The sequence below is a fragment of the Thrips palmi genome, unplaced genomic scaffold (genome assembly GCF_012932325.1).
Source record: "Thrips palmi isolate BJ-2018 unplaced genomic scaffold, TpBJ-2018v1 HiC_scaffold_3, whole genome shotgun sequence".
In the NCBI taxonomy this organism is placed as follows: Eukaryota; Metazoa; Arthropoda; class Insecta; order Thysanoptera; family Thripidae; genus Thrips; species Thrips palmi.
The window spans coordinates 7557573-7578621 of NW_023144630.1; positions in this window are offsets into that span (position 1 = coordinate 7557573).

Sequence of the window (21049 nt, forward strand, 5' to 3'; positions counted from 1 at the left end):
TCCGGTCGCCGGCGCCGGTCTTCTGGCTCACTGTGTTCTGTGCATTCTCTCCATCCGAGGGTAAGACTTTTCGCCAGGGGCGAGACAAATTCATACTAAACTACCAAGTTTGTAGTTTTCATGTGCATAGCTTTTCACGAAATTGAGCCAACGTTTTGAAATGCACTGTCTTGTGCTAAGCTACGCACAAAACTGTTCATTTTAATGTGATACCATGTGCGATTCGTGGACTTCACGTGTATGCTCAACGTCGTGCGAAGCTATGCACAAAAAAATTACAAGTAATTTTGTATGTTGTCTTGCCAAGTTTATGGTTAGACCTGCAAGTCTCGTCAGATTTTGGTCACACCAAGACGGAGTCAGTCAAAAATAGTCAGACAATTCTGCCTCGCCACAGTTAGTTTCGCATTGTGATCACAGTCTATGCCTTCCATATTACTTCGTAGTTTTCTGAGCGGAAGATTTGCTCAAAATTGTGCTTGCGCTTCAAAGTGCACGAATTTGTGGGTAACTTTGCACGAAAGTGTCTGTAGTTGCACATGAATTCGTGCGTTTCACGCGCGTGCTCAACTGTGTGAAATCTTTTCAAAAACATAGCACGTAGTATTTCAGTGTGGGCGATCCGTGCGGCCCATACCGTGGGAAGTCAGAATGCCTGACTATTTTGTGGCTAGACTTATTGGTGTGATAAAAACTTGACTCGACTGTGTCTTGCCATGACTAGGGCGCTTAGTCTTTCCCTTGACTTTACAGTGTAGCGTGCCAGCAGAACCCTTAGAACTTGGAAAACAGCGCGACGTGTCGAAGGAGATCGCGAATACGAAAATAAGGGGTACAGTATAAGATACTTTGTTGAGCTGATCTGCTTTGTTCGTTAGGCTTAGTTCGATTGCTGCAATGTCCGATGCCCTCAACCAAAACCGGGTATCTACCACGTTCTGAAGTGGGCAACTGAACTGAGGCCTGTCTTCATCCAAGGTCGCAGCAATCAGCCTTTGTTTTTGGACGCGAATTTTTGTTTGTAGCTTTCAAACTCGGCCTATCCGACAAAGGTGATCGATCAGCTCAACAAAGTGTCTTTCTCCGTTAAGCTGTACTCGGCGAGTTTCTATAAGTGCATGCACGGAAGTCTTGTGGATTTTTTTATGCATTGCTACGCGTACAGAGCTACGCACGTTAGTCGTGTGCAATATTATTCATCATTGTGCAATTTTGTGTAGAATGTACAATAATGTTTAATGTTCTTCACTACTTTCCTGCGTAACTTTGTAGGCGTTACTATACATAAAGAAGCCCACTGAACTCAGCGTGTGGGTTTCCGTACGCACTATAGTCCTTACGGATACGGAGTTTGGAGGCTTGGGCTGATTTTTGGCAGCCGTGTTACGGAACGAGTTTCGTTTCAATTGTGGATGTTTTTGTCCGTAATACAAAGGTTTTAGTGCCTGTAAGTTACGCACACCTAAGCCTTTGTGTGACGGACAAAAACATCCGTATTACAGACGAAATTCAATCCGTAACATTGATGCACAAAAGTATCCGTAACCTACAAACACGTTGTTCGTACGAACTTAAGTGTATACAGGTTTTGTTCTGCTTCTCATGAGGCACTTATTTCTGCGTGGTTTTGTGCATTTCTCGGTACAACGAGCATGACGAATCGCTGGTTTTAATTTGAAAGGAGAATGAATCTCACCTAGTAACGTTTCGACATTGGCAGCAACTTGGCCGCCAGTAATTTCTTGACAGTGTACTCACACTGTAAATCTAACTGTCTACTAAGTACACACTTACAAACGCATGCTTGGCCAAGTACACACTTACAAACGCATGCTTGCAAGTACGCACTTCCAAACGCATGCTTGACGTATGGAGTTATACGGCGTCAAGCATGCGTTTGTGTGTACTTGCAAGCATGCACTTGTAAGTGTGTACTTGGCCAAGCATGCATTTGTAAGTGTGTACTTTGAAGACAGTTGGGTTTGTAGTGCAGCTAACTGCTTACACGTTATAAACGGTTCCTGGTTTTCTCGGGAACATCCTGGAAATCGCTTATGTCTTTACCATAGGTTTCCAAGGAAAGCCAGTAACCGTTTAACTGTGAGCGTACTGAGTACACTATCTTCAGAGTGTACTCGCGATTATACTCTCTAGCGTGTACTCAGGAGAGTGTGCTAGTGTTCTCCTGAGTACACACCAAGCGGAGAGGACTCGTGTGTACGCCAAGGAGAATGCTTGGAGCGCAGTGCCGACACTGGAAAACCAAACGAGGTCTAGACCGCACCAACTGGTATGGTCAAGACCACACCAAACGCACCAAACATGGTCTAGACCACACCAACTGATGCGTTCAAAACGGCACCCACTTGACCACACCAGTTGGTGCGGTCTAGACCTCGTTTGGTTTTTCAGTGGAGTTACTGAATTCATGGACACGTGCAGTCTACCACCGTATATGTTCATTTCGGCGGGCTGTCTTCTGCACTGGACTTCAGTCCTAAGCTCCGGCTCAGCCTGGGCCCCGCCGGCGTACTGGGCGCCAGAGGACCGGCCCGTTTTAGTTTCCACGTACACAGTAAAAACAGTTCGTGGTTTTCTCAGGAACTCCCTGGAAATCGCCTATGCCTCTGCCATAGGCTTCCTGGGAAAACCAGGTAACGTTTGAACCGTGTATACATCCTCGTATTTGCCCCTCTTCACTTTGTTCAGGGCATTTCTCAGGCCCTTGTACCATGTCGTCTGACGTTCGGTTACCAACATTGTTCCTCTGGGTTTCCATACCAGGAGGACAATAGTCTCTCCATCTTTCCCAGGTTTGCGGTTTGGCTAGTTGATTTCCTCGGTATCTGACGGCAGAAAGAAGCGTCTCCTTCGCACGGTCACTACGTTTTCCTTATTTGATTAGATTTGCGCATTCCTCTGGCTTCATCCAGATTTTTGAATTCAGTGGGCTCACTGAGGGAATTTTCCAGTTTACTGATAATGATCAGACTATTGCAGGAAGTGATAAAATCATCTACATTTACTGTCACAACACAGAGCCTTGCCTTGCTACCTCTCACAGTACTGGACATGCGCTTAGGAGTGTCTCTCTACAGTACATCCCTGCGCACGGGCGATGTTGATGTTACGCCTGTGTTCCTTGCAGCAGGATAGCAGCGCCCTCAGCAAAACCTGGTTGGATGGCTGCAGTCACGGCAAGCACCACCGCTTCGTTGGGAGGGCAAGACCGCCTTCTACCCTCATAGGTGATTGTTTTAAGAACAGGGTTGACGTTCACTGGTTTCTGGAACATCAAGAAAAGACTGTCAATACCTAAAACTCCATATTTGTTACCTTCTGAATCATCTCTTCCCACACGTCGAAGTGGAAAGTGCCAGCTTTGACATTTTCCCTACGATTTCGGCGGGTGTCCCCGGGACCACTTGGGCCATTCACACAATCAAACAGCCGATCCAAGTCACCAACAACCTCAGCAATGCTAGCAAAGTCATACTTTCGAAACCTACCCCTTAAGCATGCTTTGGCCAAGGCATTCAGAAAGTACTTCCATCCGATGCCTTAGCTGCTCCTCGCTACACTGGTCAGTGTTCCAAGGTTCTTGTCTGAATTGAAGTTGTTGAAGGAACATTATGGCAAAGTCCTCCTTCCGCTCCTCCCTTTTCTCATGGCTAATGCCATAAAACTGGTCCCTGAAGAAGCTGGAGGGCTCCTTGCCGTCATTGTCCTGGGCCTCGATGATTACTTGGATAAGGAACCAAATCACGAGTGTCAGGTTGTACATGGATGGTACGAAAAAATTAGGTGGCACATCTTCGCTTACCTCGTCCACCCGTACATCAGTCCAGCGGCAGTGGACTTCCCCCTTATGTCCATGTCCCAGTGGACACGAGACTCCTCTATGACATGGCCCCTAGGTTTCTTCGGGCTCCTCCAACTCGGATCCCAGTAGCCGGGTGGTGTCACTGGCCGGCTCGGTTCTTCATAGTTTCCGATTTGATACTTCCGCCTAGTCTCCTGGTATCCCATGGCATCCAGTGCCTTAGCAGTGCCCTCCGTCGTCACCCAAACATGGAAAGCCCTATGAAAGCCACAAGCACCATACGACCACAGCAGCTCTTTGCCAGACGGCCAGCCTCGCGTTTGCCACAGGTAAAGGAAGCAGTCCTCCGCACCGGAGGGACGGGCTTCGATGCGGGGGTCCACACTGGTGACCTTGGCGTTGGCGATCCGCATTGGTCCAGCGAGATAGGCGGCGATGGCATGATGCACTTGTGTAGTGCCCTGTACACAAAAGTCATGTATGACGCCGTAATAGGTAATACATTTTGGGACGAAAATGAGCAAAACATGAAATTTTTCAATGTCTGTACAAGGCTTACCGAAGTGTTTACCTCCTCCACATGATGACTGATAGACGAGAAGTCGGCGCAGTGCTCCGCCAAACCCCCCGCACGGCACAAGAAAACCCAGCGGCACACTGGCGTTGTCTTGGAAAGCCCTATGAAAGTCACAAGGGGATGAAACATTGAGTCACTCCGCAACAAACTGACAACCAGACAGCCCACCCAGTGCACTCACTTCGAGTCGGCGATGAAGAGACCTTGCCCACTCATGGGAGATGGGCGGATGCAGAGGCCCTTCATGGCGTCCTCCCAGAAGGACCTGGTCTGGTGTCGCAGCTCGTCCCAGCGTCCGTCCTGGCGAACACGGAGGCACAGCGCTGCCACGTCCGGGTCCTGGCAGACTCGTCGGCTCGCCCCAAACAGCGCGCCCGCCTCGACGTCCGCCAAAAAAGCTCTAGAAATACTCACGCTCTATATCTGCGCTTCTTAAGGGGGGACCCTGGTGAAACTTTCAAGTAGGCTTCAAAATAATCCCAGGAAGTTGAAACTTTTCTTGATTATTAGGTTCATTATGGTGAGTTCCCAAAACAAAATTCAATCTAAAATGTTGAACGGTCTCTGAGAAAAGTGGCTTTTTAGTGTTTTTTGGAGCGTTGGGGAAAAATCTTCCTGCGTCTTTCATTGGGACGGAAAGTCTTGAAATTTTTTTTGGGTTATCCTAAAGATGTATAGAAGAGATCTTAGTGACGGAATTTTCAAATTCAACTTCTGTCCTAAGATATGAGTTTTCAAATTTTAACATTTTAAAAAATGAGTTTTCAAATTTTAACATTTTAAAAAAAGTGATTTTTTCCCCTTTTTTCAAACTTTTAGGTGTGTTTTAAAAAAAGTAGGGCTGATATCAAGATTCCGTCACTAAAATTTGTCGACAAGTCATCAATGAATAGACTCCATGCAAGACGACTCATGTAGGTGTCAACCAGGAACGCAGGAAGTCTTTCTATGACAAAATTTTTTGTCGACTGAGCAAAGCTGTGAAGTTGAGCGTAGAAGCCAACGACAACTGATCTCAATGTTATTTCCTTCCAAATGATAAAGAAACTACCCACTTAGCTTAAAGGTGTTCAACCTGTTGAATCTGAAACCTTCTATGCACATTTTTATCTATGAACTTTGAAAATACAATTTATTGGAATTTTGGCGATTTTTTCACCAGGGTCCCCCCTTAACTGGCGCAGGGCTTGGTCAAGAGTGCATCCCTGCACACTGGCGATGTTGCGCTAGGACGGCCGCGCCCTCAGCAAACCCTCAGTTGCAGGGTCAGAGAGGTCCAACTTAAAGATTGGGTAGTGGAAAGACAGAAGTCCAGTAATCGGTCTGCAAAAAAAGAGAAAGAAAATGTTTGAACCACTTTTGAGGACACTCATATAATCTCTCATCAAAACCCACACACTCACCCGTCTGTCGTCCAGCATCCAGGCAGTGCCAATGGTCTTCTCTGAAAAGTTTGGCGTGGGGGAAGGGGGGGGGGCAAGCAGGAGCAGCCACAACCGCCTCCACCACGACGCTGGCATGCTGGCGCAGCTCGGCCTCGTAGCGCGGCCAACCCCGCACGCTTGGATTGCACCAAGTTTCGCAGCGTCTTGAGGTGGAACGGCGCGGCGTCTAGGTACACAATGCTGGAGAGACATGTGTCTACACGACAGTACCTGGCAGCAGGGATGGGGAGATTGATCCTCCGGTTCCTTCAACAGCTGCCTCTTGGTGAAAGCACCGTAAGACCTCAGCAGTTCTTTGCCAGACGGCCTGCCTCGCGTATGCCACAGATAAAGGAAGCAGTCATCCTTAGCCCTCCGGGAAGTAGTCCTCCGGGATGCCTACCCCGTTTTGGGTAGGCAAGCAGCCTCGAGATTCCCCGGCGGGTGTCACATTGCTCCTGCCAGCAACGCGTGCTCCCTCTAACATCAAAGAATGCTGTCCTCTTCTGTGGGAGGTCCACTGACCAGTGTAGCAGGGCCTCCAGGGTTGCCCACTTGAAGTTCTCCAAGGGAGGGAAGCCTGGAGAAGGTCTTCAGGAGTAACAGGTGGCACTGCAAAGGTCATTCCTTTGCGGTGCTACTTGGTAGCATCCATCCGATGCCTTAGCTGCTCCTCGCTACACTGGTCAGTGTTCCAACGTTCTTGTATGAATTGAAGGTGCTCTGCCAGAATTGTGTCTGTGACCAATGGGTCTCCAACCTAAATGAAACAAAAAACAACAACAGCAAGGGGGAAAGGTTAGTAGCTCATATCACAGACTATTGCCACAACATTGGTACCCACCTCATCCAGTTTTTGAAGTAGTTTCACAATGACCTTTTTCTTTTCTTCTACATTGTTAGAGGGTGGATTGAGGTGGTATGCCACTACTTGTTTGAATTTCCTGTGGCACCCACTGAATATGAAGACCTCCCCTTTCTCAGCCGTTCAATGTCAATGACCCGGAAAGGTAGCTTTTCCAATGTAACGCTTAAGGCTGCTATCGTAATCAATTCTCTTCTGAATAGAAAATTCATCAAAATTCATCACATCCCTGTCCCTCTCATTCTTCAGTTCTTGAAACATGCTTTTAGGGCCCAAGAATTTCTTCCAATATACCAGCTGCAAACTTCAGGTTTTCTGTAGATTTCTGCAGCAATCTGACACTTGGGATGCGCTGTGAGTCGGGTAGGATGTCCCTGACAGTGTTGTATCCTGTTGCGCCGCAAGAGAAACGTATTTGGAAACACTTTCGAATCTCCTCAGGGGTGAACTTCTTCTTCTCGTCTTAGCCCAATATTTTCAGCTGCTGCTGCAGTTGAAAGACTTGGTTCTGAAGTGCACAATTAAACTTCATATGACTCTCCGCTTTAGACCAGTACAGATGCACTTGGCACGACTCGTTGGGCTGTTGTTTCGAGTAGCTATGGGCCAAGTCAACCTGTCCACCGCAATCTCCTTCAGAGAGGAGAAAAGATTGGTCAGAGGATTCTTACTCTCTGCTTCTAACAAAGATGTTAATAAGGGGACTGCTCGGAGCTGCGGCTGTCGTCGTCTGCGGGCTCCTCGATGATAGGGACGGAAGGCTGGTGGTTTGTCTGCGACGCCGGGAGGGCGATCGCAGGGTATGGCGCGGGGCGATCGTGGGCCTGGCCTTCCCGTGGAGCTGTGTTTTGTATGTGGATTCCAGGACAATCAATGGAACTAAGGGATTGGATGGAATCGATAAAATTCTCCCTCCTGACAAAAGCCCTGATGACCTTCCATTCAGTTGGGTGCGGTTGAAGTGGTTGTCACAACAACTAAAAGTGGCTACAGCACCCACTTCTATTTTCTCCGTGTACCCTTGAAAAAGAATGCAACATGTTAAATTTTTTGGCGGAGTTTACAACTTTAGGGCCATCAAATGGTAAATTATGGGCTGCCAAATAAACAGGTTTTCCAATTTTCTGAAGAAACTCTACAAACTGTTACCAGAGCACCATTTTTAAACAAGGAGCCCGCATCATAGGTGATTCCATGGACATAAGAAGCTCTGGGCGGAATGGGTTTTAATGGCTTCATCTACTTGCAAAATATTTCATTATTATACAAAGCTGCAATCTGAAGTAGGTCTGCATCCATGCCAAACCCACTAGTCTCTAAATCAAATAAAACTAACGCCCTCTCATCATCAGCATTACATTTGAATGTCGAATTAATATTACAATCAATAGTATTTATGTTTTCTGAATGTTCAGCTGGCTCATCGGGTTATAGATCAAACCCGGAGAGGAAGGCGGTGAGAAGATGCAGCAAACGTGCCGTCACCGTCTCGAACAACTCGGCCTCGGAGGCGGTCGCCCAACAATCACACACAGCGGGCCGACGGTAGTGGCAAGTGTAGAAGTACACGTGTTGATCAAAGGGTCCACTTAGCGGGTGGGGATACATCTATCTCCCACGTACTGAGGACAAGGTTGGCTTATTTCCACGATTCTCAACTGAGGGAATGACATTGCTCCGGGAAGGCCCGTCATCTCATTCTTCATCCACGGGGCGTACGTACATGCCGAGGTCGAGAGCGACCAACTCGTTTCTATTTTTCAGGAGGAGGATTGTGTTGTTCATTGCGAATGTCATTCACTACATCCAAAGCTTGATTAGCGTCCTGAGCACCAGGGACTGGGACCACAGGAACAGGGTCTGTGGTAGAACACAACATTCAAAAATATTGCACGCTAGTCACCACTGAGTGACCACCTTAGTCAAGATTTAGAACCGATTAACTGCCCGTAATCAATTTTAAATTTATCTTAAAACTAAATGCAATATTTTTTTTCAAAATTATTTAACAATTAGGGCGTGTATTTATTTTTATATCAGGCATACCTTGAACGAGAACAGCCTTAAGGGGGCTCATACATGTTAAACACACTTTGTAAAAAATTTTTTTTTGATGTAGATGGATTAAGATTTTACAATTTCTGTGTTAAAACCCTTTTAGATAATTGAGTAAGCTTCATTTTGGCTTAAAGGAAAGTGACTTAGGACATTTTTTGGAGATTTAGTCGAAACGTTTAAAATTTTGGTTCTCGTAAGATTTTGTTCGCATACTTGCTCAGATCTGTGGGGAAAAAATCAGGGAGACTCATCCCTAGTAGTGTCATAGAATTGACTACAATGGGCCTTATATCTGCAATAGTTTTCAAGAAATAAAATAAAAACAATTTTTTTAACCATTTTTTAAACAAATTTTTTAACAAAAAATTGTTTTTATTTTTTTTCTTGAAAACTATTGCAGATATAAGGCCCATTGTAGTCAATTCTATGACACTACTAGGGATGAGTCTCCCTGATTTTTTCCCCACAGATCTGAGCAAGTATGCGAACAAAATCTTACGAGAACCAAAATTTTAAACGTTTCGACTAAATCTTCAAAAAATGTCCGAAGTCACTTTCCTTTAAGCCAAAATGAAGCTTACTCAATTATCTAAAAGGGTTATAACACAGAAATTGTAAAATCTTAATCCATTTACATCAAAAAATTTTTTTTACAAAGTGTGTTTAACATGTATGAGCCCCCTTAAAAATTGTTAGCTCAGGCAGTTGTGCATCAGGTCGCCACAGCATAGCTCGAGCAAATTTCGGCTTGTAGATGTCTATCCTTAAATTCCCCCGGGGCGATTCCATGCCAAACCAACGAACGCTTGGAATTTCATCTCTTCGATTTTGATGAAACTTTTTTTGGTGGTAGGGGTCATCATAAAAAGACCCCCTGCCAAAGGGTTTTGCGATATCTCACCCCGTGTGGCTGTGGCAGGATATCAAAGTTTTAGCTTTAGTCAAAATCATGATATTTTCTTAAATTTCCTCTCTTCTGGCTGATTTTTTTGGGATTTTTTCCCATAGTGTATTTATACGTAAAAAGAGCTGGGGAACACGATGAAAACGATTTCGAGACGATTGGGTGAAGTTTTGATGCCAAAATTTTCATTTTTCGTCATATTTTTTCGAAAAATTGCCATTTCCAAAATAGCTCATCTTCGATTTCGACCTAACTTTTACCAAATGATCTCCTAACATAGTGGAACAAAACCCTAAAAGGGTTTGGTCGGCCCGCCCATAGGATCTGAGAAATCGCAAAAACAAATTTTGAAAAATCACCAAAATCGTGTATTTGAGGTGGTGGTGGTGGTGTGGGTTCTTGCCTGCGCTGCGCAGCCGTCTGTTCTGGTCAACATCGACTTCCCCGCTCGGCGTGCGAAGGAAAACCACCCGCCAGGAGCGCCTGCAAAGCTCGGATAGGCAACCCGCAGGCCAGAGTGCGCATGTGCGTGCGTTGGGTTGCCTACCTTCCATTACCATTACCACAAAGGGCTAGACCACACATGAGTTAACTGAACCTCACTTGAAAGGCTAGATCACAATCAATCGTGTGTACAAGTCTATGTTTCTTCTGTTAAAATGGTGAACAATTCATGTTTTAGAGGCGGAAGAAAAGGGGGGAGAGTTAAATTAGATAACGGTAAATACCCATTATTTACTCAATTTTAATTTTGTACGCAAATGAAAAAAAAAACAACTCATTTTTTCAATTTTTGTTGATTACTAGAAGTTGCTATCTTACTCTGATCTTGTCTGTGCTAGATAGCATACAATATGGTTTATTTGGTACTTTAATAATATCAACTTTAGCTAGAACATTTTCAAGCTGCACAGGCTCTTCAATATTGTCCGTTAGATAGTAATAGATGGAACCTGAAAACGAGCTTTTAACAGTTGGAAAATCCACAGTCGTAAAATAATAAATTTCAATTATAATATTTTTGTTCCACCAAATAAACCATATTGTATGCTATCTAGCACAGAAAAGATCAGAGTAATCTAGTAATCAACTCTAAAAAATAGAAAAAATGAGGTTTTTTTCATTTGCGTAAAATTGAGTAAATAATAGGTATTTGCCGTTATCTAATTTAACTCTCCCCCTTTTCTTCCGCCTCTACAACATGAATGTTCACCATTTTAACAGAAGAAACATGGGGAAGGCGACTGCAGACGTTCGCCGCTGGGGGCGCCACTGGGATATACACCACTAGCAGCCAGGCGCCAGCCGGTACGGATGCTGTTTTTGACTTACAGCTCTCACTGCAATTATCGCACATGTATGAAAACTAGCTTATTGGGAAGCTAGCAGCGTTGCCTACAATCGGCTCGCTTACACTACGGGTCTATCTTGCATGGACAAAGAAGTTATGGGCGAAATTGGCAGACTCCGAGGGGCTCCCCTGGCTAAATCGTGGCGCGTATCCCGGTGCTGCCCTCTACCATGAGCTTGCCGTGTCGCCTTCCTCATAGACTTGTACACACGATTGATTGTGGTCTAGCCTTTCAAGTGAAGTTCAGTTAACTCATGTGTGGTCTAGCCCTTAGTGGTAATGGTAATGGAAGGTAGGCAACCCAACGCACGCACAGGCGTACTCTGGCCTGCGGGTTGCCTATCCGAGCTTCACAGGCGCTCCTGGCGGGTGGTTTTCCTTCGCACGCCGAGCGGGGAAGTCGATGTTGACCAGAACAGACGGCTGCGCAGCGCAGGCAAGAACCCACACCACCACCACCACCTCAAATACACGATTTTGGTGATTTTTCAAAATTTGTTTTTGCGATTTCTCAGATCCTATGGGCGGGCCGACCAAACCCTTTTAGGGTTTTGTTCCACTATGTTAGGAGATCATTTGGTAAAAGTTAAGTCGAAATCGAAGATAAGCTATTTTGGGAATGGCAATTTTTCAAAAAAATATGACGAAAAATGAGAATTTTGGCATCAAAACTTCACCCAATCGTCTCGAAACCGTTTTCATCGTGTTCCCCAGCTCTTTTTACGTAAAAATACACTATGGAAAAAAATCCCAAAAAAATCAGCCAGAAAAGAGGAAATTTAAGAAAATATCATGATTTTGACTAAAGCTAAAACTTTGATATCCTGCCACAGCCACACGGGGTGAGATATCGCAAAACCCTTTGGCAGGGGGTCTTTTTATGATGACCCCTACCACCAAAAAAAGTTTTATTAAAATCGGAGAGATGAAATTCCAAGCGTTCGTTGGTTTGGCATGGAATCGCCCCCCTGTGGAATGTCAGGAAATGCTTGCCGAAATTCTGCCTCTAAAGTCGCTGGAGTGACTGGCAGGTCCACTGTCCACTCATCGCACATGTCTCCCCACTCCAGTCCAACCTCCATGACCTATAAACCAAAAAAAAGCACAAAATGAGGCTAACGTCAGAAAAAATGTGTCCGCTGCTTCAAGAGTTCCACTCTCAACAGCTATATTGGAATCCTGCTTGGAGCAGCCTGGCTGTGGAATTCCTTGTTGAGATTCTGCAAGACCCATGGACAGGATTAAGTTGAAATACAATCACGGGCAACATAATGTAAGAAAATGAGATGCGCCCACATGTTCCACGCTTGCATGGTCCAAGCATCACTACTTTTTCTTTTGAGCTTACCAGTATTGTGATTTTGCTCGCTCGGCGGGGTGAAGTGTCGCCGTTGTGCTTCGATAGCAGGGCTCACAATTGCCCGGTGGGTTCGTTCGGATTCTGAGTGTCGTGCGGGGGACAAGAGGGGGACAGTCGGACACACTCAGAACACAAGTCACACTTCGAACACCGTATTGGCACTTTTCACTGGCTTACACTGATAAGCAGGTCGAAGAAATGACAACAGAAATTCAGCAATCTTCATTATAATTCACAATAATTCCCGGTGCCCCTCGAACACCTCCTTCTCCCTGTTGTGAGGGATGAAGTGAAGCCCTCTCCCTGGAAACAGAACACCCTTAGGATCCACCCTCAGCACCCCACTGCCGAGAACTGTAGTCCAATACTTACGGTTCACGTAGCACAACCCCTACCGGTCGCAGAAAAGGCGCAACCGCCCTCTCTGATTCATCAAGTAATAATCCCATTTGTGATTCATATGTGGTCCCTTCTGCTTTCTCTCTTCTATTTTTAATGCACATCTTTTCTTCCTAGCTAGGCTTCTTTTTTTAAAAAATTCTGGTACGTTGTATGCTTTTCTTTGCTGTTATCTTATCTGATTTGGACACAAATTTTTTAAGGTATGGAGTGCCAGGGCTAAGCCCTTTACCTCTATACGTCTTCAATAAATAACCTTCACCCATATTTTTTTCCCCTACTACACTGTAATTCAAAGGGTGAGACATCTCACCAATTTTCGGCGATACAAAATGTATCACCGAAAAGGAGGTCGTACACGAATGTATCACCGAAAAACCGGTCGTACACGCATGTATCACCGAAAAGAAGGTCGTACACAAATGTATCACCGAAAAAAGATAAGACATCGGGGAGATTGGCCCTGGTTTGCCTGGGGAAGTATCACCCTTTTTCGGTGATACATTTGTGTACGACCTTTTTTCGGTGATACATTCGTGTACGACTATTTTTTCGGTGATACATTTTAGTATCACCGTTTTTCGGTGAGACAGTTATGTCTCACCCCTCAGAGGGTGAGATGTATCACTATTTGATTTTCAGTGTACACAGGCCAGATGGAAGTCTGCTGGCTCCGACTGCGAGTAGCGGTTATTTTTGGGACAAGCCCGGGACATCATGGAGTTAAAGCTCTCGTTACGATTACTAGAAGCCCCTGCAGCAAATTTGTTTTCATTACCCGCCAATCCATCAAAAATTCTGATCAGTTCTGCTTTTATTGATGGGTCTTGATGGGTCGCTGCCACCAGTTTGTGGTGTGGGTGTTTGCTTAGTGTTTTACTTTCGCCGGTGTGGCGCGCTGCTCGAGCTCATTATCGCCTTTCGCCGGCACGCGAGTGTCCGTCCGGGACTAGCCGTTTCGGCTGCAGTTAAGCAGCAACGCCCGGGACTTGCCGTTTCGGATTTTACACTACGCTGACAGTCACAGGGGAGCGGGAGCAGCCGCCCGGGGCACTTATTCTTCTGATAGACTTTGGGTTTATCCTCTGAGTACTTCGAGTCGAGTGTGAACGAATGGCACAGGTAGAATAACAACACAACACTTTGAATGGTATAAAGTCTCTATATTCTAAATTTCTTTTGGCCTCCGAAATTCACTGTCACAGTCTCTCGTATCTCCGTCGGTCTCTCCGCGGTCTCTGTAGCGTCTCGTCACGTGCAGCGTGGCGTCTGGTTCCGTCTCGGTCTCCAACTGCCCCTCCTTTAGTCCGTCCTTATATCTCAGTCGGTTAGGGTGAACTAGAGTAAGTGGGGGTGTGATCTTTGTCCAGTAGTTTTCCGGCCGGAAGTTGTCTCGTAGGGGTGTGACCCTTGTCCAGTCCAGTATCATAATTGAGCATAAAAAAGACGCCGCGCGGGCGGTTGGGGAGGCCGCTTGGGCATGAAGGAGTCGAGATATCGCAAAACGGACGAAATTTTCGCCCGAAGGGTCGTTTTATGGCCTGTTTACCCTAGAGTCAAACTTAGTTTGGTGAAAATCCGAAAAAAAAAAAAATTTGGCTTTTTGCCTTTATATAGGGTCTTGGGGCACGGCTTTGGTAAGTCTGACGACCTTGGGCTTTCAAATTAAGAGTTTTCTCACCATTTCGGTCATTTTGAGTCGGGGAACCCAGCGGAATTCTCACTTTCGCAAAATAAGAGCTGGTCTATTGTGCCGGTGTTGTCCGAGTCACGGACCTCGACGATGTCGTGGCTGGCGGCCATGGCGAAGATGAGGCGGAGAAGCGCTGAGTGTGGCGACTGGGGTCGGACTGTGCTGCTCCTGGCGGAGGGTGGCCTATATGTAGGGCCGGCTGCTGGACCCCTTTCTCCAGCCGTCGTGATAACGCGGTGGTGTTTGTGAGGGTCTTTCCGTTGTGCGTCTGTGGACCACACTTGTCAATTGTTTTTAGAATATGTTTACTGTGAAGAAAGTGTGTGTAATTTTCTTATTTTAATTTTCACTTTAATTATATGATTAAAACATAGACTCATGTGTAGATTCCTAATAACATTCCCTAAGGAAGATCAAAATTATGACAAGGCTGTGTTCGTTTTAACCTAAAGACAAATGACCATGCATTGTTAGTTTAAATTTTTAACTTTATTACATGAGTGTACATATTTTTATTATTTTAAGGTTACAATAACTACAGTCTAAGAGTATATATAGATTGATGTTTTCCAAAGGAAAATCAAGATCATGCCAAGGCTATGATCGTAGTAACCAAAAAAATTACAATGTGTTATTAGTTTCAACTTAAGGAAGTCATGGCGATATTTTATTTATGTTTACATTTCCTTAAAGTAATACAATACACTTTTGTATTCGGTTTAATATTATGGCTATACATTATGTTGATTAAAGGTATATTGACCAAAAAGAGAAGGAATGTCCAAGAAAAAGGAAAGAAAGTCTGATTATTCATAATACGATGGCACACTTTGGACATGCTGGGCTGCAAGTGCGGCCATGTAGCCCACTGAATAGTACTGGTGGTTCCCGAATCTGCGTTTCAGTGTCAGAAATGGGCACCTCCCAATTGGCATATCAGTAGCCACTGGCGATGACCAAAAGTCCTGACGGTAGCCTGGCCGCAGGCCTGGCCGTGGGAAGGCAGGAGGTGGCCTTCGAAAATCCACATCGTGGAGGGGCACCACCGGCGGCCGACGCCAGGCCAATGCAGTCCCTTGTCGGCCGTAGTCTCTGCTGCATGCATATGTGCAATGACGTGTGGGTTCCGATCGGAAGTGCTGTTGTGGCCGTATAATGCTTATACGGTTGATGGGGATCGCCGGTGGCGGTCCAGGCCGGCATGCCTGGACCCTGGGGTCTCTGGGGCTGATGAAGGGTGCCTGTGGTGACCTGGGCGCCGCCGGAGCCCTGGGGGCCGGGGATGCTGCTCGTGCTGGGCGCCCCGGCAATCTTCATCGTCTTCCCCTTTCCGTTCTTCTTTCTGCCCTTGTTTCTTCTGCTGCTCCCTCCTTTTCTCAGCTCTCGCAAACTTTTGCTTAATTTTATGAATAACTTTCCCAACCCATGCCCCAACTAAAGTCGTTTTTACTCTGGCTGCTAGAATCTTTGATTTTTTTCCTTCTCATCAGTCATATTTGCCACCTCATTGCACACTCTGCGGAATAATGCACCTAAGACAGACAGAATGCACAAAGATAATAATGTTTTTTACAAAGCCAATTATTGATAAATGTAAAAGGCTACTTACGCTCAATAGCAGCCATTTTCAATTGGCAATTGGTTTAGCTTCCCGCCCCTTCACTTTCCATGCGTTGGTCATGGTGCATTTTGTTGTGTGGGTGGCTAGCTCTACATCGGTAAAGACAGTTTCCGATAAGCGCATGATATAATCCTGGTCCTTGTCCCCCCAGGAATTGTGTTTATGCCATCCTGGAAGTCCTTGGTGTACGCTGTAGGGTGAATAAACACCTTGTTTTCATAAATGTCAGCACGATCCTGCAACAGATCAAACATTGAAACGATTAAAAATACATCTAAGGGGGCTATACTTCGAACGATTAGTGACCGCTTATTTCATAAGTGACCAAAATAATCAAATGCAATATTCTGATGCAACAACTTAACCTGAAATATACTGAATTAAATGGAATTAGAATTAGCCTTTTTACCTGCTGGGGGGCATTGACAACTTTTTCCTGCTCATCTCGTGTACCATTCCCTTGAGACAACAGTAATGAACAATGAAACAAAAAAATTGTCAACGAAGAAACATTCACAGTTCAGGCTCTTCTTCCTCGTCTTGTTCCCTCTGTAGCTTGGAACATAGGCGGGTTGATCTAAATTTATTCACCCATCCTCGGTACTGGAAGAAGAGCTTTCCAGTAGGGGGTATGCACGGGCCTATGCTTGTCCGCCGTGCACGGCGTCAAATTCCGCGTCCCGATGCGCTGGGGCCTCTGCATAGATCATTTCGTACGGGGCCTGCATTCTAGCTCGACACAGGTAACGATAGTTTGAGGCACAGCAGACTGATTCTGAGAGTCGTTTCCGTCGCTCTGTCTCCAAGTTATTACCCCCCGCCCCCCTTCCACACACTCACACACGTCACGCCGCAGCGTGTTGCGTGAAGTGGGGGGAAGAAAACAACACAAAATTATGTAGTTACATCATTAAATTCAGAAGGTTCAGTAGGGGATGGTTGGTTCTTCATGGCTGATCGAAGGGCCGGGGATCATTTCCACACCAGAAATGAAGAGGCACGCCGAAATTACCGCGGCCACTAGGATGGTCACAGCGAACGGCGCGCCTCGTTTCACCAGGCAATCCGCATCCCGAAGACATCTTCGATAGGAAGCAATACGGCCCCTCCGTCGAAATGGAGTAACCGCCCCTCCGTACGAGAAAATTGGTGTTGGCGGCCAATACACAGGTAAATTAGTTTGAGTAAACGGAACTCAGATCCTGGACAAATCTAAGTCATAGGGTAAAGTGCCGAACATGGATCAGGGTACTAAACATGGATCATTTCTGTTTAGGGGTCTATATCTTAAGACCAGGTGACCAGATTCTAAATTTCTGTCCTGTCTTTCCTTACTTAGACTGACCCTTTGACTGTTAGATGTGAAGCTGACAAGTTTGCAACTGCCTCTCTCTACTCTACAGGGTTGCGTTTAGACAGACGCCTAAAACAGACCCCCGAAAATCAATGGGAAAATGACGTTTAAAGAGGTGATTTTTGCACCTCTGATTCTGGGCCAAGAAATCACCGCAGTCACTTCAAAATTTTTCATCGTGCACTGAAGACAGACTACTTCGATATTTTGGGACAGCTGAAAGCATATCTTCCTAAGTGTCCATACGCTGGTGGGGTGATTTATGATTGGACCGCCCTAAGCTAACCTTAGCAAAAACAGCCATATTTTCTTGTCCTCACAACTTCCAAAGTATTGAAGTTGGTGGTGCCATTTTTGGTAGCCACATGACCACGAAGGTAAACATCAACATAAGATTAAAAAATAGGAGTCAACCCATGCTTAATTTCGATGTATGCAAGATTATTTAAAAAGTGATCCATGTCCCAAGGGAAAGAATCCCTATGATTTTAAAGGGACGGTCCCTTTCCGAAGGGGCCAAGCCCTATCCGAGAAAGGGCTTGGCCCCTTCGAAGGGGTCTATCAAGTTAGGGACCGGCCCTATGCACTTGGGGACCGGCCCTATGAGCTTAGAGATCGGCCCTTTGGACTCTGGGATCATCCCTATAGACTAGGGGATGGTCCCTCCAGATCACAAGGCCTGCCAGTTAGGCAAAATGTGGGTGATTTAGATAGGCAAACCCGCTACACACCTATTAAGGGTATCTTGTAAACGGCTTAAGATAGAGTGTCGGCGACACTACCATTGTGATCAGCGTCAAAAGTTTACTCCAGAAGCGTTTCTTATATTGTACATTGATGTTCAAGAGGTAGGTGATTTGAACACTCCGCGGCATGTCCCTTACTCAAAGGGATATTTCGCGGCCCTTTGGCAAGGGGACTGTCCCTATCCATAGGGACTGGCCCTACCATGGGGACCGTCCCTATACCAAGGGGCTACGAAACATCCCTTTAGTCAGGGACGTTAGGGATTTTTTCCCAACGTTGTGTAACCTTTCCCTACTTGAATTTTTTTTAAATGTAATGACATGTAAAGAAAATTTCATAACAGGCTGCGCAGTGTTATGAAACTTTCATTCCATGGCAGTGTCATTTAATTTTATAACCGAGGGAATGAAATTTTTCATTACAATGTAATGAATGTGGAGGTGTAATTAGAAATAATGACGTCTGACAAGAAATGTCAAAAGTGTCATTAAATTTCATTCATTTTTAACATGTATGTTTGGCAGTTACGAGATGACATGATACGATATTTCCACACGGACGTCTTTTCCAAAATTAAGGACTACTTCATGGACAGATCTGGATGTAATCATGCAATCTAACAAAACGGCCCAGCAGCTGGCTTGCTCCTTGGCAGTGTCATTTAATTTTATAACCGAGGGAATGAAATTTTCATTACAATGTAATGAATGTGGAGGTGTAATTAGAAATAATGACGTCTGACAAGAAATGTCAAAAGTGTCATTAAATTTCATTCATTTTTAACATGTATGTTTGGCAGTTACGAGATGACATGATACGATATTTCCACACGGACGTCTTTTCCAAAATTAAGGACTACTTCATCATGGACAGATCTGGATGTAATCATGCAATCTAACAAAACGGCCCAGCAGCTGGCTTGCTCCTTTATCCTCAGTCCTGATGGGCAGGAGAACCACAAAGGTAAGACGAGTGACTGATTCTTTGTACACTGCGGCCAAAAAGTACGTAAAATTCTGTTAATATTTTTGCCAAGATTCTTCGTAGCCCTCTTATCAATATTCTCCGTAGGGTCTTACAGTATCCTTCGTAGGACCGTACAGTCTTCTCCGTAGGACCTGCACGCTATAAATGGAACCTGGTTTTCCCAGGAAGCCAATAGTGAAGGCATAGGCGGTTTCCAGGGAGTTCCTGGGAAAACCTGGTTCCGTTTCCACCGTGTGGAAGACTCTATTCCTGCAGAGATCACTGTAAGGTCCTACGGAGAATACTATAAGAAGGTCCTGCGGAGAAAATTGAGAAGAGGGCTACGGAGAATTACCACTGGCTGTTAACAGAATTTTCCGTAGCTTTTTGCCATAGTGTACAATATTGTGCCACCTTCCATGTGAAGTGCTTAAAAATGTGTGTTTCATCTTTCAGTTCTAAGAAACACGGCAGCCTTGCAATCCCTGGAGGGCAGGTACCTGTGTGACATGAAGGCTCCAACCAACAGAGCTGCATCATGGCGTTTCCTTGCTGAAGAATCCTGGGACGTTATCTCAAATTAACACTTTTGGTTGATAATTAAATCTTCTGCATGTTTTAAGTTTTCTTTGATGTAACCTTTTTATACTCCAATGTTATGTTACTTGTCAGGAAACTAAAACCAATTCAGGCAGTGTTCTCTGCATATTTTAGGTTTTAAGTTTCAGGTTTACTGCCTCATGATTGTTTCTCGTATTTTAATGAATGACCAAATATTGTCTGTAAGTTATCATGACCATTGGACCTAGTGTTCTCTGCATATTTTAGGTTTTAAGTTTTAGGTATACTGCCTCATGATTTTTTCTCGTATTTTAATGAATGACCAAATATTGTCTGTAAGTTATCATGACCATTGGAACTAGGCAAACCCACATGTTTGTAATTTTCTTTGATGTGACCTTCTTTATAATTCTATGTAACTTGTTAGGAAACGTGTAACCAATTCAGGCAGTGTTCTCTGCATATTTCAGGTTTTAACATTATTCCTACTGTCTACTTGTGTTCTCGTTTTTTCATGAATATCCAATTTTTGTCTCTAGGTTTTCATGACCAATTGCACCGATGCAAACTGTTTTAAGATGTATTTAGTTCACTGCATTTTTCATATTATATAGAATATTATTTGTATTGAATGCCACTCATTCATCTAAGACACACAAGCCCCATTCATCACTGAGTACCAGCTCACCGGAACACAGAGGAGGGGAACTGAAGCGAGTATCATAAAACCGTGGAGGGACCCGGCCACTACCTGGCCTCGGACTGCCCAGGCCTCCCCGGATTCCCCTCCCCCCGCTTCCCCTCTCCGATTCGTTGGACCCGCCCGAAGACAGTCTTCGGGTATGTTCGGCACCGGGTCCTACCCCCCACCTGACGCCCCGCCACCCCGCTGGAGCCGAAGCCGCGCCGAGTGCAGCCGAATGCAGCTCGGGCGGGTCCAACGGACGGTCCCGCGCGGGGCCCGGGTCCGGCGGGGCGACTGCCAGATGTGGCGACCCGGGCCGGCGGCGGGTCCTGGGCCGCTTAATTGCGGTACGACATAATTGCACCAAAGGATAAGGCGTTTCACATCCCCTCTTCTGTAATCTGGTACCAGCTCATTCCATTATCTTTGGGAAGGGGGGTGGGGGGTGTATCTGGACCGTCGCCTATACCTTACAGGATAGGGCTCGTTCATTACGCGAAATATGGCGGTACGAAAGTATGACAATTTCACGAACTGAGACCAGCAGACGACGCCAGTAGACGCTCAAAACTAGCAATATTTAAAGACTCTGACGATTTCTTACCAGATCTATGTTAAGAGGTCGTTCCTCAGCACACAAACAGTACTCCGTAACATTAAT